At 43.6% G+C, this 24,659-nt stretch overlaps 1 protein-coding gene across 1 annotated transcript in view; it reads right to left on the reverse strand.

The window, feature by feature from the left end:
* Positions 1-14,421, reverse strand: part of LOC126237050 (odorant receptor 2a-like) — a 70,298-nt gene extending 55,877 nt beyond the window's left edge. The window contains exon 1 of the mRNA XM_049946820.1: positions 14,371-14,421. The gene's annotated coding sequence lies outside the window, so the exon portion shown is untranslated. The remainder of the gene's footprint in view (positions 1-14,370) is intronic.
* Between the last annotated feature and the right edge of the window lie 10,238 nt (positions 14,422-24,659).

Genomic DNA, 24,659 nt, shown 5'->3' on the forward strand with positions numbered 1-24,659 from the left:
ACAGTAATAATAAATGTAACCGTTTGACTTAAATAGTCCTTATGGTATTGGTGTTTTAATTTCATTATTTGGTTTACTTTTTTTGTTCTGAATCATTTCCTACCCAGTGAGGCCCGTAACTTTAGCTTTTGCTTCAAAAGAGAAATTCAGAGATGGGACGTATGCTTTTATATTCTAATACAGAGACTGAGGCGGTCTTCATGAGTTGCATGTAGCTCTTTCAGAAAATGTGTGTCCCGAAGTCCAGCACGATAGTCAAATATATAGTAATTCTTTTTATTTTCGTGATTCGCGTAGAATGGTGCTGTCGCAAGAACAGTGAGCCGTAAGAACACAGCTGATTGAGAGCAAAGGCTGTTCATGCCTTGGGAATGAGAATGACATCTGGATAGCATCCGAAGTCATCGCGATGCGATTGTCGGTTTATGAGTTCTCACGGCATTTTCACTAATCAGGAAGGCAAAACAGTTATGAGGACGAAGAGGTGTAGTTGCTGTTGTCATTTCGAAGAGCGACTACACGGCCATTAGCTTGCAGAAAACAAGTGTATACAAATTTTATATGATAACTGCTGTCGGCTATACCTACCAGCAATTATTACTTCATTAATGCTGGCGGCACTGCCGTCACACCAGGGATATTAAACTGAGCTAAAAAGGTTCAGTAACAGAGTTAATATATAAGATAATTAGTGATCTGGACTGTTTTAACGTTACTTTCATAATTAACCGCTGTGTTCCTTGACTCTATGTCTAATGTGAGTAATTTTTATTTCACCGGAGGTCTAAAGAGAACCATTGCTACACGTTGAAAAATGATTGACATTGGCACGAATATGGGATACAGCAGCTTTCAAAGCGAGTTAGTGTGTGGTACATTGTGTACAGTGATACTGTAATTTGCTCTCTATACTTTGTTTGTGTCTGAAATTTAGCCAACCTTACCTCACACTCTATAAAATCTACGTATTAAATAAAACTATGTATTCACAAACTGTTATACAACTTACACTGATATGCTGACCTTTGACTAAACAGAACCTAATTTGAAGTGAACAGTAACTGATCTGAATGCACCTTGAGTTTGTAGCAAATACGCAATGGAACTAAAACAATCATCTGGTCCTAATCAAAATTTCCACTTATCTCGCTTCTTGCCAACACTGTCGTAGATTTCTCGAAAGGGCAACAGCAAATAGCAAACAAGCAGGGTCTAAGCTATATTTCTGTTTTTAAATACAAGTTCAAACTGTTGCAGATCGCAATGCGTAATGATAAACATTTTGGTGCTTAGATTAACTATTCCTCTGAAATGATATACCAAGACAACGATTTTAGAATGAAATATATATTCGAAAAGACTTTGCACTTTACACATAACATTGGTCTCAACAGTACTACGCTTAACAAAGTGAACAATGATTTAAAAAGGCAGCAAAGACTACAGAGAATTTCTATAAAAATCGAACAGTTTTATTAGTTAACATGCGAGTCCATGACTCAGGGAAGTGGGGTGGTTTTTCTCAGCTCTGAGCAAGTTAACTGGCATAATACGCAGTACAAGTTAACTAGCTGACAATCACTCGTAGCTGCGCAGAGCTGCAGTCTTATCCGAAAGTTATTCTCTTCAAAACTAACAACTTTATTCAAAATTTATATTTCTTTACTTTTCAATGTACCCCAGAATTTATATTTCTTTATTTTTCAATGTACCCATCTTACTCATCCTATCCTCATCTGTCCAATCTTCATCTAACAGATACAATCTCAAGTCCATACAGCATTGCGAAATAAGTCCACCACCTGCCACACTTCAACTAAGAATGTATGAGACTGCACAGAGGCAAAGACTCTACACGACAAGACCAAAGATTGTTTAGCAGTATCGTACCTTGCTCTCTTACTAACAAGTACATTGATTACACACAAAAATAGAAATGACCGTACAACACTATTGTCCCACTCTTTTTACATGCGACTCTGAGAGGAGAAATTTAAATTTTGGGTGTTTAGCAATTATGTAAAATGGAGAATAGGGGAGGATTTATTATCATTTATATGCTGCCGTGTCTTACTCTGGTTGCACGGATATCGAATACCGATATAAAGTAGGGTTACGAAATATCTCAACACAAGCTGGCTTTGAAATTTCTTTAAACAACGTGATACATGCCTCAGTCACCAGCTTCGAATGTAACAGACTACGTCGTTCAACTAGAAGATTAACGATATGGCTCAGCTTCAGACAAGAAGTGGGTAACTACGAATATTAACTGGAACACATTTTCCCTCGAAGCTTTATAGTACCTCCTGCGAGCAGAGAGCACATAGAACTTTGCTTAAATCTTGTCCACGATATTAGAGGTCATGGACAGACCGGTAATTTCTCAAAATCACATTCCTTGTAATACTTTTTAAGCTATAAAAACATCACACAATTGATGTACTACTTCAACTGTTACATTGACGGGAATGTGGCTGGAGTCGTGTGATACACACAGTGTTCCACATTGAGTTTTAAATGAAGCAGTTACAACGACAAAAATGGCACCGTTTCCTGACGGCGCTTTTAGATAATACGGAATAGCACAGCAGTATACATTCTCTGTCAAAGATAACCACAAAGCATAGTTATTAAATTATACCGTTTATGACAGATTGATCGGATTTTTCAGCCGACGTTTGGTTGATGATTTCTCTGACGTTTCGCCAGCACGAGTGGATGGCGTTGTCAGAGCTTCAGCCTCCATTGGTGGTCGCGGCCACAGATTACATGTACGTGGCACGTCCACGTTCAAGGGCTTCAGCGGGCATTACCGCTGCAGTTGTCCCCTTGCTACCTGCAAAGGACGTTCGCTGCAGCACGCAAATCCAGGGTCCCATAACCTTCAGGCTTCCTTCTCTCTTGGTGAAGCTGTTGTTGTGTTAACGTATTTCTATAGCATCCATGAAAAGGCGACTGTGGTAGCAGTGTTGTATAGCAAGAATGTCCGTATCGGCGAATTTTACTATGTCCTTGGTCTCATACAGCGTCTGTCCTGCCACGGCCGATTTTTCCACCTGCCCCATCAGGCAATGTCGCGTATGTGCGGTGATCCTGGTAGTCCAACCATTTCATCACAGACTGGTGAGTGCTACCCTTTACTTCGTTGCCCATCTGAGACATTCTTGATCTTATTCGTTCGTTTATAAAAAGTCTTGACGCCGTCTTTGCACAATATACAGTCATTTCTGTCCGTAATCTGGGAATGCATGTTTTATTCCGGTTAAAATTGTTATGTAACTGCTCCTCAAAAGCCTTTGTAGGTGTTGTCTCTCGTCTCTGAGGCTCTGTGGCTTTCATCGACTGCCTCACATAACGAGCGTATTAATCATGCCTCTTTTGCTGGCTCAGGTGATGATCTGACAGTTTGTGGAAGTATCGGCCCGCGAGCGTCGGTTTTCAATACACGATATGTCCCTGGTTGTCACCATCCCTCGTCACCACTGCATCTAGAAAGGGTAGCTGTTGTCCATTTTCTACCTTCATAGTAAATTTTTCTTGGCATGGATACTGCTCAGGTGTCTTAGGAAGTCGCCGAGCTGTTCCTCACCATGGCTCCACATAACGAAGGCATCGTCGACGTATTTGTACCACACCTTTGGTCAACAAGGTGCCAAGACCTGCGCCTGTAGTTCTAAATGTCCCATGAATAAGTTGGCCACAACTGGACTAAGTGGACTACCCATGGCGACACCTTCTAGCTGTTCGTAGAAGTTGTCATTTCACAGGACCTACTCCATGGTGAAACAAGGATGAAGGAACATGGTAATGTCTTGCGGGAAAGTGAAAACGATGTACTCCAGAGTATCAGTAAGTGGCACTTTGTTAAACAAAGAAACAATTTCAAAGCTAATTAGGATGTCGATTGGGTCACGTTTTAGTGTCTTGAGCTTCTCAGTGAAATCTGCTGAGCTCTTTATGTATGTGGCAGTCTACCCCACATGCAGCTGGAGCAGAGACCAAGTGTTCCGCCAATTAAAACGATAACGTGCCAGAAGCGCTAACAATCGGTCTGAATGGAACGCTATTCTAATAGATCTTTGGTAATACATACAGCCGAGTCGGAAGGGTTTCTGTATTGCGCAGGTTACACTGTATGGTATCTCCGCCTAGAGAGAAGTCGTCTTGATTAACTGATTCGTATTCCATGTCATTCGATGCATTGGATCTGCGCTTAGTTTACGGTAAGTCGTCGGACCTAATAGGTCCTGGATATTTTACTCTTAATGTTTGATCTTCATTACGCCGGTCGCATTTACTTTATCGGCAGAGAGTAACAATGTGGTCTTGTCGGCGTTAATACTCTAGCTTGTAACTCTTCTTTCTTCAGTTTACTAACTGGGGGTTTTCACCGGCGCAGTATGCTTGCGGTTCCAGTGCATATTTCCTCAACTCTTTCACGAGGAAAGGGCAGAATGGCCGATTCGTTATTACCAGTAATGTTCTCCATAGGTATAGTTCTCGGAATGATAGTGAAAAACCCTCCTTTCTAATGGACAGATTGTTCCTCTACGGTTAATTGTTGTTCACTTAGGCTGACCTCTGTGCGGTGCGTGACGTGTCGGGAATATCCTTGTCAGTCTGCTTCCCTTATCTTGCAGATATTTTCTGATGTCGCTCTCTCCAGGAGTCGAGTAATGCTGTCGGCCTTGAACCCATAGTCTCGATGCATGCTGCTACTCATTTGATAGAAAATGTCCGAAAATTCCTCATCCGTTCTTGCAAACCATCTCCGTGTTGTATGAATTCATTCTCGAGGAAAGCTCGTTCCATTCTGTCGTCGATACGGTGTGCTTTGCCGTTGGTGATTAGGTGTTTACATTGCAAGGACTTTGGTGTGGTCCCTTCATCCCGGCACCTCGTCATTAAGGCGCTTTCTTTTTCCGTCGTTGTTCAAGGCGCCGGTAGAATCTGTAAATCTCGTCCCAGTAAAGGCGAGACAGAAACTAGCAGGCAATTTGTCAACCAACGGCCATAAAAACCTTAACAATTCTACCTGATGACTACGGCCCAAGCACGTAGTATCTACGACAGAATGGAACGGAGATACCTGGCAAAAACAAATGAGATTTTGGTTATTTTATATCAAGTAAGAGACAGGATACAATGAGATGACTGGGGCAAGATCGACGGCAAGGCTCACAGCAGCATGCAAAACGCACCCGACCGGTGCATGGATGAACTGAAGAAAAAGTTTGTATCTACGACAGAATGGAACGGAGATACCTGGCAAAAACCGATGAGATTTTGGTTATTTTATATCAAGTAAGAGACAGGATACAACGAGATGACTGGGGCAAGATCGACGGCAAGGCTCACAGCAGCATGCAAAACGCACCCGACCGGTGCATGGATGAACTGAAGAAAAAGTTTGTATCTACGACAGAATGGAACGGAGATACCTGGCAAAAACCGATGAGATTTTGGTTATTTTATATCAAGTAAGAGGCAGGATACAACGAGATGACTGGGGCAAGATCGACGGCAAGGCTCACAGCAGCATGCAAAACGCACCCGACCGGTGCATGGATGAACTGAAGAAAAAGTTTGTATCTACGACAGAATGGAACGGAGATACCTGGCAAAAACCGATGAGATTTTGGTTATTTTATATCAAGTAAGAGGCAGGATACAACGAGATGACTGGGGCAAGATCGACGGCAAGGCTCACAGCAGCATGCAAAACGCACCCGACCGGTGCATGGATGAACTGAAGAAAAAGTTTGTATCTACGACAGAATGGAACGGAGATACCTGGCAAAAACCGATGAGATTTTGGTTATTTTATATCAAGTAAGAGGCAGGATACAACGAGATGACTGGGGCAAGATCGACGGCAAGGCTCACAGCAGCATGCAAAACGCACCCGACCGGTGCATGGATGAACAGAAGAAAAAGTTTGTATCTACGACAGAATGGAACGGAGATACCTGGCAAAAACCGATGAGATTTTGGTTATTTTATATCAAGTAAGAGGCAGGATACAACGAGATGACTGGGGCAAGATCGACGGCAAGGCTCACAGCAGCATGCAAAACGCACCCGACCGGTGCATGGATGAACAGAAGAAAAAGTTTGTATCTACGACAGAATGGAACGGAGATACCTGGCAAAAACCGATGAGATTTTGGTTATTTTATATCAAGTAAGAGGCAGGATACAACGAGATGACTGGGGCAAGATCGACGGCAAGGCTCACAGCAGCATGCAAAACGCACCCGACCGGTGCATGGATGAACTGAAGAAAAAGTTTGTATCTACGACAGAATGGAACGGAGATACCTGGCAAAAACCGATGAGATTTTGGTTATTTTATATCAAGTAAGAGGCAGGATACAACGAGATGACTGGGGCAAGATCGACGGCAAGGCTCACAGCAGCATGCAAAACGCACCCGACCGGTGCATGGATGAACTGAAGAAAAAGTTTGTATCTACGACAGAATGGAACGGAGATACCTGGCAAAAACCGATGAGATTTTGGTTATTTTATATCAAGTAAGAGGCAGGATACAACGAGATGACTGGGGCAAGATCGACGGCAAGGCTCACAGCAGCATGCAAAACGCACCCGACCGGTGCATGGATGAACTGAAGAAAAAGTTTGTATCTACGACAGAATGGAACGGAGATACCTGGCAAAAACCGATGAGATTTTGGTTATTTTATATCAAGTAAGAGGCAGGATACAACGAGATGACTGGGGCAAGATCGACGGCAAGGCTCACAGCAGCATGCAAAACGCACCCGACCGGTGCATGGATGAACAGAAGAAAAAGTTTGTATCTACGACAGAATGGAACGGAGATACCTGGCAAAAACCGATGAGATTTTGGTTATTTTATATCAAGTAAGAGGCAGGATACAACGAGATGACTGGGGCAAGATCGACGGCAAGGCTCACAGCAGCATGCAAAACGCACCCGACCGGTGCATGGATGAACTGAAGAAAAAGTTTGTATCTACGACAGAATGGAACGGAGATACCTGGCAAAAACCGATGAGATTTTGGTTATTTTATATCAAGTAAGAGGCAGGATACAACGAGATGACTGGGGCAAGATCGACGGCAAGGCTCACAGCAGCATGCAAAACGCACCCGACCGGTGCATGGATGAACTGAAGAAAAAGTTTGTATCTACGACAGAATGGAACGGAGATACCTGGCAAAAACCGATGAGATTTTGGTTATTTTATATCAAGTAAGAGGCAGGATACAACGAGATGACTGGGGCAAGATCGACGGCAAGGCTCACAGCAGCATGCAAAACGCACCCGACCGGTGCATGGATGAACAGAAGAAAAAGTTTGTATCTACGCCAGAATGGAACGGAGATACCTGGCAAAAACCGATGAGATTTTGGTTATTTTATATCAAGTAAGAGGCAGGATACAACGAGATGACTGGGGCAAGATCGACGGCAAGGCTCACAGCAGCATGCAAAACGCACCCGACCGGTGCATGGATGAACAGAAGAAAAAGTTTGTATCTACGACAGAATGGAACGGAGATACCTGGCAAAAACCGATGAGATTTTGGTTATTTTATATCAAGTAAGAGGCAGGATACAACGAGATGACTGGGGCAAGATCGACGGCAAGGCTCACAGCAGCATGCAAAACGCACCCGACCGGTGCATGGATGAACAGAAGAAAAAGTTTGTATCTACGACAGAATGGAACGGAGATACCTGGCAAAAACCGATGAGATTTTGGTTATTTTATGTCAAGTAAGAGGCAGGATACAACGAGATGACTGGGGCAAGATCGACGGCAAGGCTCACAGCAGCATGCAAAACGCACCCGACCGGTGCATGGATGAACAGAAGAAAAAGTTTGTATCTACGACAGAATGGAACGGAGATACCTGGCAAAAACCGATGAGATTTTGGTTATTTTATATCAAGTAAGAGGCAGGATACAACGAGATGACTGGGGCAAGATCGACGGCAAGGCTCACAGCAGCATGCAAAACGCACCCGACCGGTGCATGGATGAACAGAAGAAAAAGTTTGTATCTACGACAGAATGGAACGGAGATACCTGGCAAAAACCGATGAGATTTTGGTTATTTTATATCAAGTAAGAGGCAGGATACAACGAGATGACTGGGGCAAGATCGACGGCAAGGCTCACAGCAGCATGCAAAACGCACCCGACCGGTGCATGGATGAACAGAAGAAAATGTTTGTATCTACGACAGAATGGAACGGAGATACCTGGCAAAAACCGATGAGATTTTGGTTATCTTATGTCAAGTAAGAGGCAGGATACAACGAGATGACTGGGGCAAGATCGACGGCAAGGCTCACAGCAGCATGCAAAACGCACCCGACCGGTGCATGGATGAACAGAAGAAATAGTTTGTAAGTTGCGTGAGCAGTCTGACAAGGCGATTTCCGAAATGTCAGCATAGTGGTCAACCTATGTGAATGGCAACCGACCAAAGAAGAAAAGTTTGTCCTTAAAAAATGGATCTTCGCTATTATTTCCGAGAACTGTACCTATGGAGCACATCATTATCTCTGCTTATAAACCGACAACGAAGATGAGTGTCTCAGATCGGTAGTGGAGAAAAGGATCCCAATTGTAATGCCTGGAATATAACACGTACCCCATACAAGTGGAAACTTCTAAGGCTGGACGATCAGTCAGTACCAGGATCACTGGACGTAAGTGGGATAGCAGGTTGGGGCACAAGGAGAAATCGGCCGTGGCGGAGCACGCGCTGTATGAGACCGACCACTAATTAAAGAATGTCAATACTGCCTGGACGTAATAATCTGGAAGGAACACCCGCTTGATTACAGAAAGAATAATGCTTCGTAAATGTCTGAATCTTGGCTTTTTCTTAATGCATCGTGAAATGATTCACGACAAGATCACTGTAACGGAGCTTGCTTAACTTCAAGCAGACATGGTTCTCCTGACCTGATCTTCTTACAGAAGAAATAGTATTAAATTTGTAGACATTCTTGATGAGTTGAGCAACATGCAATTCACATTCCTGGATGACAGAACGCTTTTCCATGCGACTAAAAATAGAAAAAAGAGTATTCTAACATTATTATGTTCCTCGCGTCTGAATATCTACACAGCTTCAAAACGTGTTTGGAAAACAAAAACTGCTGAATACCCCTTTAGGCCTGATGTCTTGTGCACCAACATAGAGACCAAAACGAAATAAAAGATCGACAATAGACATGGAAAAAGCTTGAAGCAAAACACTCGAATCACAAACTACAATGGTTTTAAATATATACGCTGACGGGAAAAAATCGTAACATCAAGACGGAGTTATGCGAGGTAAACGGAAGTTTGGATCTGAAAGATGACGTCTATTCAAATTTAGCACCAGTCGCAGTAATTGTCTTCAGCGTTATTTAACTTTGTGATGGGACATGGTGAGTTGATGCTACTCAAGCATGCTACTCAAGAAGGTCTTTAATGCAATAAAGGCGCCACGATCAACACGTCACTGAGTTTGAACGAGGTCTTCTAACAGGGTTATGAGAAGCTGAATGTTCCTTCTGCGGTATTGAAGGAAGACTTGGCGGGAATGTAGCCACTCTACATGATTCCTGGCAGCGGTTATCACGAGTATCTTCAGGCGCTGGACGGCCACGAGCCACTGGGGAGAGGGAAGACTATCGTGTTCGGCGTACGGTTCTGTCGCATCGTACTGCGCCTGCAGCAGCAGTTGTAGCAGCAGTTGGCATCACAGTGACACAACGAACTGTTACATAGCTGTTACTTGAAGGAGCGCTCCGAACCCGACTCCCTGTAGCGGACATTCTGTGGACCCAAGACCACCGTCATTTGCTGACCACATTTGTTTTTTGAGCCCTAACCCTAAACAAAACGAAACTGCCATTTGCGACTTCAGTTGTGTCAAGCGAGAGCTCACTGGAGGGTAGCGTGTAAGTCTGTTGTGTTTTCTGATGAAAGCTGGTTCTCACTCGGTTACAGTGTTGGCCGTGAGTGTTGGCCTGCAACCAACCTGTCTGCGAGCTACACACACTGGATCTACTCGCCCTCATTCCGTCATTATAACCGAGAAAGCTTTACAGAGTGTCGACATGTCGCCTTTACCTGTTCGGTCACTAAATCTTTCTCCAATCGAGCACATACGGGACATCATCGGACGACAGTTCTAGTGCCACTAAATGGTTCAAATGGCTCTGACCACTATGGGACTCAACATCTTAGGTCATAAGTCCCCTAGAACTTAGAACCACCTAAACCTAACTAACCTAAGGACATCACACACATCCATGCCCGAGGCAGGATTCGAACATGCGACCATAGCAGTCGCGCGGTTCGGGACTGAAGCGCCCAGAACCGCTCGGCCACCACGGCCGGCCCAGTGTCACCCACAATAAGCATTGTGGGTGTATTGACCGACCAAGTGCTACAGGCATGGAACTCCATCCCACAAACTGACATCCGGCAACTGTACAGCACCATTCACACACGTTTGAATGTATGCATTCAATATTCTGGCGGTTACACCGGTTATTACTGTACCAGCATTTCACATTTGTAACAGCCTGTCTAGTCCTTACGTTAATCTGTAGTGCACTGCAGAATTAATAACTTCAATATGTTTTCCTAGACAAATGTATCTCAGAAATTTAATTACTCTACATTAATTACTTTTTTGGTGATGATTGTGTTTTCACAAGTTTATATACGGGAGAGAGAAAAGAAGAACCGGTAAGATGCATTTAGTCTGTTGGCTGCTACGAGGTTATGGCTGCTTTTCTATTCGATCTACATGATCAGAGAACGAGCCGTTCTAGGGAGAGAGGTTAGCCTTTTTTGATTTTGTGCCTACGTTTCCGCTGTTGTGATCTTCCCGCTGGATTAAAATTTTGTGTTACATACTGCGCAGAGACTCCAACGAATACTCTCGCTTTTTTCTACAATGTTCTTACCGACAGAGCTAACCAAGCTACGAACCACGCCCCACCTCACAGCCTCATAGCCCCATAGTTTCTTCGGTAGGAACATAGCGCGCTTAATAGAAAAGGTTACGTTCCTGTCCCCGACCGGCTGACAGTTTTAATATGTTGGGAAGACTATTCAAATTGCTCTTCTGAAATTGGTTATCTATTCATAATGCGCCAAAAAATTCCTTTTAGTGTACTGACACAACATAAAGCTGAAATAGCAATGAATACGGTTTAGTCGAAACAACAAATGTGAAAATGTCTTAAGCTAAGCATTTTTCAGCTTTATAAAGCGTACTGTTCCGGAAGGCAAAATAGATGTGCAACTAAGATTTAGAACATGAATGGAATAACAAAGATATGCAAATATTTATACTGCACACGGTAAACTAACAATAGCCATCTTCATTTGTAATTTTGTAGCTCACATCTGAAAAATTATGCAGCTGAGTGACGCCTTAGACCACCGCTGATACTTCGATAGGTGCAAATCGAGTCATATCTTAGGCACAAATGCAACGAGACAGCATTGTGTAAAGAAATCTTGGAATGTGTACCACGTCATAAATACAACCGATATATGCACCGTAAACATTAGCTCCACCACACAGCAAAAGATAGAGAAAGTCGATAATGAAAGTCAGTTACCAACGGCTGAGGTATCTCTGTCCCCCTCTTGTTCGACCTGAGAAAGAGCTGGATTCAAAGTAAATTTAAGCAAAAACTTCCATCTTTATCTATGTCCATTTGGTAACTTAATCTCAATTGCTTCCTGAATAATACTATTCCAGTATGTGGAATCGTATTTCAAAATATTCGTGTCATCATACTCCATAGGAGTATGTGCCATGGAAGTGTTCCGCAATAGAAGATTACCTCGACCTTTGTAAGCTAGAATGACGCTTGTACTGAATACATCCATCCTCCAGCATCCCGGTTGTCTGACCAAGTCACAACTGTAACGGAGACGGTAGACATGCACCTTACGTGAACCACTGTTGTCCTTCACACATCGTCATAGAGTCCTAATCTTACATGGTGGTCGAAAAGCTCATTTCACATTATGTTCCCGCAAAACACGACCTATCCTGTTGGAAATGCTATCTGTGTAAGGAAAGAGAGGCCGTAGACTTTGCTGTGAGCTCGTTATTTCCATCTTTCACTCGTTCCATGCCTGGTCGACAGCTCAACGAGCATCTGATCCGTCTTTCACAACAACCATTCGGGTGAAAGGTGACTCTTAGATGGACTAATTCAGATGACTTACTTTCAGTTTCTAAAATAACGTGACCCCTATGGAACAAGGTACGAAGTACCTATTCACGCTGAGCCAGATGGTGACAAGTAAAAGCTTGAAGATACAAATGAAAGTGAGTAGAGTTTCAATAAATGACATTTCCCCAAGTAAAGTTACCCTTGCTCTCGCCCAACAAAGCAGGGAAGGGAAGGGAAGGTAACCACCTTTTTGATACCCATCATGACTGAATTCAGATGATCGAAAAAGCCGGTAAATTGTCATATGCGCGAATCCAAGAAACAAAAGTAGACAGAGGAACTTATGATAATTCAACAAATGTATCGTCTCCCATTTCCGACGACTCGTTGCCCCGTTCCTCGAAATCTTCTATAAAAAGATTGGAATAATAAGGGACAAAACTATCCCCATCGCAACTCCGTCTGTTCACAGAACTAGTCGTTGAATAAAAAGCGACTTGAAGTCAATACAGTTTGAAGTTGGTTCACTATTCACCACAAAACACAGCCTCAACTTAACCGTAACGAATCAGACGCGGGAACACGAGTGAAAAGGTAGACCACCTCACACCTCCTAGAATATGAAAGTCATTCAAACGCAGTCCTTCTACTCGATGTAAGAAATACGTCCAATTCTTAATAAGATGCTCACGCCGACCTACTAATGGGCTCAACAGAGTAGTAAACTGTTTTGCTACATGGTATCTCGTAGCACCAGTGCTACTGACAACAGACTTAACAGGAATCCTGTAGTTGTGAATCATAGGAAGACCATATAATACAGGGATAAAAAACTCCACAAGACTTAAGACTTCTTTTTTTTTTGTTTCTTGCGGCAAGTAACGTTTCTTCAGGAGGTTGTTAATCTTCCATTACACTCTTTTTGTAGGGTCAGCAACGAATCTGCGATACGCTGAGACAGATAGTACGTAATCCTGTTTATACAACACAACTGTAACGTTGGCCTTGTTCGTATAGTATCACGATCCAACCACATTGAACGCAGAACAGCCCTCTCTCAGTTATTGTTGTATTACTCTTATGCGAGCTTGCACCGGACAGCACACTGCATGCTTCGCTTCTAACCTCCTCGGTAGTCTCTGGAGGTAGTTCAAAAGCATCCTGTTCAAGTGACATTGGAAATTCAACAGCTAGTAAATGCCTGGCCGTTGGTGATAGGTTTGAAACTTCACCTAGTACGGATAAATCAGCGCCGCCTGAAACTTTGTTAGTGACATTGGTCACAGAACGTTGATATGTAGTATTACTCTCAGAAGTACGGAAACGTTAAAACTTAACTGAATTCCGGGCAGTCAAAGAACGAAATTTCTAGTCAAGTTGCCACTAGGGAGCATCGTAAAGCCAAATGCAAGAAAAATCCAGAATTTTCGAAGCAATCATTAAATGAAGCCGAAATAATTCCTTGTACACGAAAACCAATTGTTGGCGAGAAAAATGGATCCTTCCACGAATAATAGCTAAACCAGCGCGTTGCTTGGTGCGATTAGCGGCAGTGTAACGACGCATAATGCACAGTTTCGGCAAACATTGGCACAACATTATGGTCTCGATACCGTAACAAACACGAAAATGCACACTGAAATCTCACTCTACTGTTGCGAAGTTTATCATACATTTCCTCCAGGCGAATAAAATTTTCATACAACTTATGGGAACACGGACTCGACTTCCGCCAATGTTTCAACAAGAGCGCAACCTGTTGTTTTCAAGGCACAATTGAAGCGAGGGAGCGCTCTGCAAATATAAACAATAATTAGAGCTACACGTGCAATTGATAGAAGCCAGCCCCTAACATAAACAATTTTAATTGACCATCGTAGAAATAGTACTCGGTAATAGTTTATCAGTCCATAAAACTTCACGGGCAACATATTCTCTTTGAGGAAGGAACTTTAGAGACAAGTAAACACTCTCTTGCAGAAGCCAGGGGGTGATTACCCACAGCATTCACAAATGCAAAACGCCTATGTTCGTTCTCACATAGAAGCAACAGGGCTATATTACAAGACCTTATCCTGACGAATATTAATTACTTGAACATATTTTCATCAATTAAACCTGTGGTAGCTAAGAAAGGTAAAGACATAGAAAAAACAATTAACCTGAGAATCTGACACGGACGGACCTCGGGCTCGGCTAGATTTGAGTTCCCACTCTCATGCGCGGCTTCCGACTCCCTCTCGGCGAGGAAGACACTGTAGGACTTGCGTCGGAATTTTAACTGTCCGTCTCAGGTCACGTGGACGGCGGCTGTTTGAAGAAATGAGCAAGACGCCCTTGTTTGTTTGACATGGCGTCGCCGAAGTTATAATGTGTACCTTGTGTTACTCAAGGCAGTCATTGTTTCACTTAGTGGGGAGTTTGATGGGATCACATCCATTATAAATACTGTTTCCTGTTAACAGAGCTGTTCCAGAGACACCGACAGCTTCTACTGTCGGTAGAAAGGCTTCTGAATAATACAATGTTGCACTGTGGAGCACACAGTACGTGGATTCAAACAATTTTAGTCGAAAGCCACTATATGTTTCATACGGCGGGCAGGTATTATTCGTTGGGTACTTATTGTTCATCGATTGGTCATTACTCAGCCGTATCCGGGAGTTCTGTTTGTCAATTCAGAAAACTACGTTCCTCCGGCAGATAATATAAACTGCTAACACTTGTGGGTTTTATATGCGAGTTCCTTCTCAGTCACCGCGATGCCAAGACAGTAGAAACGCTTGAATTTCATGACGTTGATATTTATTAAATTACTTAAACACTAATTAGTTTAATGTTCTTATCATACCATCGATTACTCAAAAAACTTGGGTTGTGAAAGAGTAAAATAGTTAATTACGCAGTATAAAGAAGCAAGGGAGGCGGATGCGCTTTTGCTGAAAGATACGCTACAGCTTCTAATCTACTTGCGTACAAGTCTAATCGTCGCTCTATGTGACCTCTATGCCATTGCGAATTACACAGGAGAATTGTCATTTAACTCTCCAGTTTTTTCCTCGATATATTTTGTACTTAGATAGTTCCAAAAATAAGGAAACTGATGCCTGGACACCCAAATTTAAAAAAGATTGGAAAAAGATAAAAATACAGAGTCCTCGAAGTCGAACTGAATCAGATACGTGAGATATCAACAGTCTCCTTCTTTCTTTAGAGAATTTTTCGTTCTTCTTTGAATATCAGGAAACATTGGAAAAAGTGGTATAAGTATTCCACAATGTTGGATATGAGATAGTCCTGATAAAGTTGCAAAATTTTGGTACTTTCAATGGACGTTTCTCAGTATTTAATTATGGGTGTACATCTATTAGAAATTGAATACAGATGCTGCCAAACTTGGGATGAGGCCTGAGGCAGAAATAAGAAGTTTGCCGGGCTCCTGAATCAACAAGTGGTGGCAGCAGTTCAAGATAAACATAAGAGGAATTTCTCTGGTATCCTTCCTGGCTTGTTTGAAATTATTCAGCTGTTAATAACAAAATGTCAGAGTACAACAGAGAATTGTTCAATTCCCATGTCAGTGTGCTATGATCTTGACGATTATTTGCTAACGAACAATATACTATATTAATGTACATAAACGTTATAAGAATTCGAGAGAATTACGTCGGACGAGAGAAAGTTGTGAGTGATCGTTTCATTTTATGAAATGTTTGGCCTCCTACGTGGTTTGTTTGAAAGTATTGTAACGGGGCAGTAAGGTACGATTGGCAAAACGGCCGGGAGATCGGTGTGCTGACCACATGCCCCTGCGTGTCCGCATCCAGTGACGTCCGTGGGCTGATAATGACACGGCGGCCGGTCAGTGCCGTTGGGCCTTCATGGCCTGTGCAGGAGGAGTTATGTTTAGTATAACACGATTATCTTATTGCCGTGGCCTCGTAAGCTTCCAGGTGATGCCGTTTTTTTGGTGGGGGAGGGGGGAGAGGAGGGTGTAAGTAGTTTCGCAATTTTTCGTTGATATTTCTTGTGTACGACACTATTTCATTTCTATGCTGTCATAAATTAATGTAAAATGCATTAACTCATATAGATCAGTGGCTAGTGATCTGTACTGATTTACCTACTATGATTTCCATAAGTTACGAAAAAAGCCCATAACCAAAAAAAACAACAACAAAGAAACAGTGTCTATTGCTACAGAAGTTTAACCTTTTACCACTACGGAGGTGTTTTACAAGGCTCCCATATCGATACCACCTCACTGAAATCTGGTAACATCAGCTGTACGTAGCCGACCGTAACACGTTTGATGGCGTGGGGGCTGTAGGTTCTGAATGATACAGGGGAGATGAATGGAGGAGAGACATTGTAACGCGGGCAGCGGTGTTCTGTTAGGCAGAGGTTAGGCCCAGCTGGCTGCTAATTGTGGTCTTTATGATCTTCTTAGTGTATGTGAACAGTTTTTAAGCATCTTTTCTACCTCTGGGAAACTGAATCAATGACGCCCAAGGGCTTTTACACACACACACATATGACTGAAAGCTGCTGTTGTGTATTTAAAAGAAGACGGTCCGTAACGCGGTTACGTCTACGGCCTGTCGCAATTGCAGGCACCGGAAAGATCACATCCTCGAGTAGGCGAACACTGTACACAGCAGATACGAGGGAGGTACGAATAAGTGACAATCATTCAAATGTATACCACTTACTGCCTATTCGTGGTGGGAACATTTATAGTGGACACTGGACACAACTGATTTTACATTGGATTACAAATCTAATGCTACTGTTGTAGAAGAATGATTCCCATCTTCTTTAACACTCTAAACCAACGGGTTTTGATTTGGCGTTTTAGCGCGAAGGCAAAATGTGTCGTAGGCTAGCACGCAAACCTGCAAGTGTCAGGGTACATACTGATACCAAACATTGTGTGTCGATAGAGTATGAACCAAAACACCGATTTAGTTCGTGCTTAGTGCTGCCGACCAGTAGAAGGTGCGTAAACGGCAATTAAAGGTAACACCAGAACTACTGAGTATAGCGAAATCGGATCCGTGAGATACACATGTGAACATGTGAGGTAGGTGAGGTCGTAGAGCGTCGGACTGTTGTACAAACGGTCCCGAGTTCGAAATCCAGTGATGGAGATTTTTCGTAACAGATTACCCGTGAAACTGTTATACGGGGAATCGGATCCGTGAGATATACATGTGAACATATGAGGTAGGTGAGATTGTAGAGCGTCGAACTGTTGTACAAACGGTCCCTAGTTCGAAGTCGAGTGATGGCGATTTTTCGTAACAGATTGCCAATGAAATCGTTATACGGGAAAAGATTTTTCTGAAATGTTAAAGGTTGTATCGGAGTTTGTAACAATGTTCTTTTGGCATCTGCTTTCGCTTCGTTAGCTGAAAGTAGCTAACCTATAGTCACACCTATCTATACAAATGTACTCTATAGGTTAACGAAACCAAAGTAAACTGCCAGAAGAATATTGCTACAAACGCCAAAAAATCCGTTTACACGTCAGAAAAATGTTCTTCCATATAACAATTTCACGCGTAATCGGCTAAAGGAAAGGTAATTAGCAGGTTTGAACTCGGCACCTTTAGTTCGACGAACTGACGCTCTTCCAAATCACCTACTAGAGATATTAAAATATGTAGCCCAAAGACGGAATATCTTATACTCCCTAGTTCTGGTGTTACTTTCAATTATCGTTTACGCATCATCTACTGGTCGACAACACACAGCACGAACTAAATAGGTGTTTAGGTTGATACTCTATCGACACACAATGTTTGGCACCGATCTGAGTGTCTGACATCTGGAGGTGTGGATGTGAGCATCCACCGCGAATGGGATTCCTTCAGCTGAGGCATTGTTTGCGTGAGTAGGTGTTTATATTTAGGCAGAAACTCAGCCTTCCATGTCTACTCACTTGAAATTATATCGCCATTTGTCTATACACACGGAGGAGGAGAAGATTAGCGTTTAATGTCACGTCTACAACGAATTCATTAGAGGTGGAGCACATGCTCGGAAGAAAAGCGGCCGTGCACTTTAGAAGGACCCATCCCTGCATTTACTTGAAGCGATTTACGTAAATCAAGGAAAACGTATAACAGGAGGACCGGACACGAGTGTGAACGGTCGTCCTCTCCAACATTCGTCTACACATACGACTTCTAACTACTTACGTGGACTTACATCTGAACTAAACAACAGAATATTACTTACATAGGGTGGTTGAAGGGCTGTGGAATGAGAAACCACAGAATAGTTGGCATACAAATGAGTTCAAACACTGTGTAAACAAAACTGTTCCTTAATCAAAAACGCACATTTCAAGAAAGTAGCACAACCGGAAAACGCGCTGTATCAAATCGTTGTCGGTCAATGCTCTGTTTTTGTCATGTCACCACTAACGCCCAGGGAATGTGTCGCTGTCGTTTCCATTAATAAAACTGGCAACTTATAGTTTTGTTAGTTTTTAGTTTCTGATGGAAAGGGGTTAATAGTTTTGTAATTGTATTTTGCAAAAGGCAACTGTAGTCAGGTTCCTGCACTCCAAAAACAGAATATTTAGCAAAAATAAACGCAGTTATACTGCAGTCTTCTTACAGTCCTGAAACTGGTGCCCCTTAAGCTTTTGTTTGCTACTGATTTCGAATTTCACACTAAAATGCAATTATTGCACAGTGAATAAATGTAATCAAAGTGAACGAAATTTTCAATTTGAGTGCATCAGTAAATAAACAAGGAAAAATTTCTTTAACTGACTCTAAGAGTCCCCTATGTCGGGAATTCGTACGACATCAACAGATTCCAAAAGTGGGGCTGAACAGATTGTATCACTACCCTACCTCAGCGATTAATTTCAGTTCTCATGCATGCTTCGCTACCACGAAACTCGTGCTCTACAAAGTCGTTCCAGAACTGTATTATTAGTGGAAAGAAAACATTTCTGAGAAATACATACGGAGGCTGCAATTCGTCTCCCCTGTGTACCTTAACGGTAATCTGAGGGATTAAGGTTGGGAAATCACACTGGAAACGCTAAGCACTGAATACTTCAACGTAAGAGAATTTCATCACGCAGAGAAACTGTATGTTCAAATGTTCAGATGTGTGTGAATTTCTAAGGGACCAAATTGCTTAGGTCATCGGTCCCTAGACTTACACACTACTTAGACTTACGCTAAGAACAACATACTCACCCATGCCCGAGGAAGGACTCGAACCTCCGGCGGGCAAGGCCGCGTAGTCCGTGACATGACGCCTCAAACCGCGCGAAACTGTATGACCCTATAGTTCATGACGCTGTAGACGAGAGGCGGTGGGTGTTTTCGTGCCAATGGCCAGCGCACTGTTGGAGGGCTGCCGTTCGACAGATGGAACATACGTTCAAACCCTTATATTTCCTAATTTGTGAGCTGCACACTCACCCTTTTGTAGTCTGGCTGTAAAACGTTAGTCCTCCTGTTGTTCCTAATGTATGTCATCATTTTTTGAGCACTGGAGTGACCTCGGGAAAGTGTATTTAGCGAGTCTGCAGACGATTCTATTAAGAGTTTATCTCAGTATGGCTCATAATTCGAAAAAAATAAGGTTTATCAGAAGAGTTTCTAAGTAGAAATACTCGGGTTAACACAGGGACAACCAAAGCAATACACGTTCAACTAGGACTACGGGCTGCCGGAAGGAACTTTCATGAAACAGAAAAGTTTTGTAATTTGTAACTTCGTGGATAATATGAATTGCTACAATGCTGGAAGTATCTCCAGAGGTGTCTCCAGAAATGGAAGACGAAACTACACAGAAGGACTGAACTCAATAATTCAAACTCCAAAGGAGAATGGATATGACGCAAAGAGTAGCTAAACGAGCAAACATAATATAGCAAGAGACAAAGCATAATCGAGAAACATACATATAAACAGATACAACAAACGACCACAAATGAACAGATCGTGAGCAATGGATGTCTCATGACTGCAGCAACAAATTTACACTCAGGTTTCGCCAACATGTTAAATACACAAGGACTCAGAAAAGCTTACCAAACTAACAACACAATATTGAAGAGATTCGTAGACAATCAGCATTGATTAATGCAACTATCTATTATATACTAACATTTTTAATTGCTGTCAGTTTGTATGTGTGGGCCAAATATGTAGGAATTTTAAAACGACATATCCACGAAGTCGTAGAGCTTTAAAACCTAACAGCTTCCATTCATTATTTGCTGATCATCTAGTAATAGAGAATCTCTCCCGATGAAACTAACATTAGCTTATAGCAACAATGAAAAATATAAGAAGACGGTCATATCCAAAAATGAACAGTCCAAGGAAGGAAATTACTAAATGAATACACACACTGTGCAATAAAACACTATTTCGCACAATAGTAGGGCTATATAAATAACCCCTAATCTAGCAGCATATGGATACCCTCTAAATTACACTGCCTGATAAAAAAAGTGAAACACTTAAAGACTTGGTCGGATGTCAAAGTAGCTATGCACATACATACTCTTCTAGTGGGAATGTACACTCCTGGAAATGGAAAAAAGAACACATTGACACCGGTGTGTCAGACCCACCATACTTGCTCCGGACACTGCGAGAGGGCTGTACAAGCAATGATCACACGCACGGCACAGCGGACACACCAGGAACCGCGGTGTTGGCCGTCGAATGGCGCTAGCTGCGCAGCATTTGTGCACCGCCGCCGTCAGTGTCAGCAAGTTTGCCGTGGCATACGGAGCTCCATCGCAGTCTTTAACACTGGTAGCATGCCGCTACAGCGTGGACGTGAACCGTATGTGCAGTTGACGGACTTTGAGCGAGGGCGTATAGTGGGCATGCGGGAGGCCGGGTGGACGTACCGCCGAATTGCTCAACACGTGGGGCGTGAGGTCTCCACAGTACATCGATGTTGTCGCCAGTGGTCGGCGGAAGGTGCACGTGCCCGTCGACCTGGGACCGAACCGCAGCGACGCACGGATGCACGCCAAGACCGTAGGATCCTACGCAGTGCCGTAGGGGACCGCACCGCCACTTCCCAGCAAATTAGGGACACTGTTGCTCCTGGGGTATCGGCGAGGACCATTCGCAACCGTCTCCATGAAGCTGGGCTACGGTCCCGCACACCGTTAGGCCGTCTTCCGCTCACGCCCCAACATCGTGCAGCCCGCCTCCAGTGGTGTCGCGACAGGCGTGAATGGAGGGACGAATGGAGACGTGTCGTTTTCAGCGATGAGAGTCGCTTCTGCCTTCGTGCCAATGATGGTCGTATGCGTGTTTGGCGCCGTGCAGGTGAGCGCCACAATCAGGACTGCATACGACCGAGGCACACAGGGCCAACACCCGGCATCATGGTGTGGGGAGCGATCTCCTACACTGGCCGTACACCACTGGTGATCGTCGAGGGGACACTGAATAGTGCACGGTACATCCAAACCGTCATCGAACCCATCGTTCTACGATTCCTAGACCGGCAAGGGAACTTGCTGTTCCAACAGGACAATGCACGTCCGCATGTATCCCGTGCCACCCAACGTGCTCTAGAAGGTGTAAGTCAACTACCCTGGCCAGCAAGATCTCCGGATCTGTCCCCCATTGGGCATGTTTGGGACTGGATGAAGCGTCGTCTCACGCGGTCTGCACGTCCAGCACGAACGCTGGTCCAACTGAGGCGCCAGGTGGAAATGGCATGGCAAGCCGTTCCACAGGACTACATCCAGCATCTCTACGATCGTCTCCATGGGAGAATAGCAGCCTGCATTGCTGCGAAAGGTGGATATACACTGTACTAGTGCCGACATTGTGCATGCTCTGCTGCCTGTGTCTATGTGCCTGTGGTTCTGTCAGTGTGATCATGTGATGTATCTGACCCCAGGAATGTGTCAATAAAGTTTCCCCTTCCTGGGACAATGAATTCACGGTGTTCTTATTTCAATTTCCAGGAGTGTATATGATCAGTGTTGCAATTCCTTGTGACAGGCAGAATGACCACCTGAGGGCATAATTGTTATTGGAGTTTATTGTTGTTATCTGGCCTAGTGGGGCATGTAATGAACGTGAACAGCATCAGATGCTGAGTAGTTACTGTGAACGACACGTACGAGTATATGCCGCATACTCATGTGACACAGCATTATCAGCACCTGACAAAGTTTGAAAGTGGACTCATTGTGGGTCTCTATTTTGGTGGCTGATCAGATTTTGCCAAATCTGGATTTTTGGGGCATTGGGATGTGACAGTGGTCCGATACTGAACTCCATGGGATCGGCTGTCCAGGCATCCTAAGTGTTACGATTCCTGTGAACCGCATACGACGAGCAGAAGGCAGTATCGCCGTAATGTGCACCAGGCACATCGTAGTCCCTTCACATTTGTGCCTGCCACCTGAGAATAAGTAACGGTTTCCATGCTCCGTTTTCGAAAGACCGGGAGCAGCCAGACCAGAGAATTACCATCCCACGCGTAGTCTCTCATTATAACCAGAATACCAATGGCTGCGTTTGGAATGATGCCATGACTGAATACCATGGGCTGTTAATGAATGTCAGGGAATTGTGTTCAGCGATCAATTGCGGTTCTGCACTACCCCATATGAGAATCATCAGTTAGCGTGGGGGAGACCGAAGGAGGCAGCTATTTTTCCAACTTTCTGGAGAGGCACAGTTGTTTCAGTCCTGATGTCAGAGCAGGGAGCCGTCGGGTATGACATCTGGTTTTGCCTGACCGTGACTGCGACAGTATCACGGTGCATTTTGTCCACAGAAAAATGCTCTTCTACACATGCCAATACTAACTGTATGATATTAACATACTAACTGTATGATGTTAACACACACCTATAGCCAGGAAAATCTGCAGATCCTTTCTCAGTAGAACACTTTTGGGATCAGTTCAGACGTCCAACTTCACTCCGAGGGAGGTATCAAGGATCACTTACAACATCTGTGGGCCAGTTTGCTTACGAAAGGATACAACTACTTGATGACACTCTTCGCAACTGAATCAGGACAACTGAGTGCTCAGCGCGACAGAATGTCAGTCCTAAGGACCCGGGTTCGGTTCCCAGCTGGGTCGGAGATTTTTTCCGCTCAGGGACTGGGTGTTGTGTTGTGCTAATCATCATCATTTCATCCCCATCGACATGTAAGTCGCCGAAGTGGCGTCAAATCGAAAGACTTGCACCCGGCGAACGGCCTACTCAACGGGAGGCCCTAGTCACACGACATTTACATTTACAGTACAACTGTGCAGGCCGGAGAGGGTGCACTGTCATACTGATAAGTTCACTCGTACTGCCAAATTGTTTGTGAATCTGACTCGAAGTTGTAATCACTGAAATACTCGTAACATGACATATACCTTCCAGCGCGAGGTTACATTTACTTAGCTTCTCTCTTTCTAGATTCTTCACTCTCTTTTTGTCAGGCAGCACAAATAGTCCTTCTCATAGTACGAACCAGTCACTCTACGTCTCTGTATTCCTTCCTCCTCTGTCTACCCCCTCTCTCTTTCTCTCTCTCCTTCTCTCTGTCTCTCTCACTCATAAACACACGCACACACACACACACACACACACACACACACACACACACACACACACACACACACACATACAGACGACAAGATAAACATCTCAAATGTCAAGAGTTTGATGTCGGTACCTACGACCAAAACACACTAAACGAAACGAATGACCACCACACAGCTATAAAAGTACGTGAAATAGCGGTTGAATGCTAGTGTATCCCTGATAAACTATATCACGTTCTTATGTAACAGTAATAAATGACAATAGCGTAGGAAATGAGTGCGCTAACAATAGAAATACAACGGAACAAATCCACAATATTTTTAAAAAACTGTAAGGGACACTCAAATAATGCGATGTACGCATATTAAAAAACGTTTTGCGTCCCCTCGGTTCCGAGAGTTCCGAAACCTGTACAGGATATTGGAATAGAGATCAACGTAAACATCATTTCCGCCCTTTTTATTGCTCATGAAAATCACACATTGCATGTTGTACCACCATGCAGAGAAACCTTCAGGCGTGGTGGTCCAGATTGCTGTACACACCGCTACCTCTAACACCCAGCAGCTCATGAAAATCATACATTGCATGTTGTACCACCATGCAGCGAAACCTTCAGGCGTGGTGGTCCAGATTGCTGTACAGACCGCTACCTCTAACACCCAGCAGCACGTCCTCTTACATTGATGCATGCCTGTATTCTTTGTGGCATACTATCCACAAGTTCATCAAGACACTGTTGGTCCAGGTTGTCCCACTTCTCAATGGCGATTCGGTGTAGATCCCACATCGTCCATAAACAGCCCTTTTCAATCCATCCCACGCATGTTCGATAGGGTTCATGTCTGGAGAACATACTGACCCTCAGTGGTCAATTCGGCA

The sequence above is a fragment of the Schistocerca nitens genome, chromosome 1, assembly GCF_023898315.1.
Source record: "Schistocerca nitens isolate TAMUIC-IGC-003100 chromosome 1, iqSchNite1.1, whole genome shotgun sequence".
NCBI lineage: Eukaryota > Metazoa > Arthropoda > Insecta > Orthoptera > Acrididae > Schistocerca > Schistocerca nitens.